This window comes from Eimeria mitis, genomic scaffold (genome assembly GCF_000499745.2).
Source record: "Eimeria mitis Houghton genomic scaffold, Emh_scaff3730, whole genome shotgun sequence".
NCBI lineage: Eukaryota > Apicomplexa > Conoidasida > Eucoccidiorida > Eimeriidae > Eimeria > Eimeria mitis.
In genome coordinates, this window is record NW_013572071.1 from 5,222 (window position 1) to 5,748 (window position 527).

A 527-nucleotide genomic window follows, 5' to 3' on the forward strand; every position below is an offset into this window, starting at 1 on the left:
TAGCTAGCTGCAGCTAGCTTTAGCTAGCTGAGGGTAACAAAAGCTCTTTATGGAGCCCTTATCACCGTCTAGAAAGAAAGCGAATGGTTACGATTTGAGCTTTCAGGGTTTAGGGTTTAGGGTTTAGGGTTTAGGGTTTAGGTTCAGTTGTTAAGGGTCTACGTTTGAGGGTCTTATGTTCTTCTACTGATGCATTAGTGTTTAGGGTTTGGGGTTTAGGGTTTAGGGTTTAGGATACAGGTGTTATGTTTTTGTTTTATTTATTAGTAAATGTAAAGAATAAGAAAGCTAGAGAAAGAGAAATATATAAAACAACAAAAACCAAACCATCATCATTTATTGTTATTTTATCTGTGTATTATTGTTTATTATATGTTTATACGTAAAACTCGCTTTATCTAGTTCTATCTATGACAACATTAACAAATATATACATATATATACACTTATATATATGCATATATGCATATATATATATATATATATATATATATATATATATATATATATATATATATATATATATA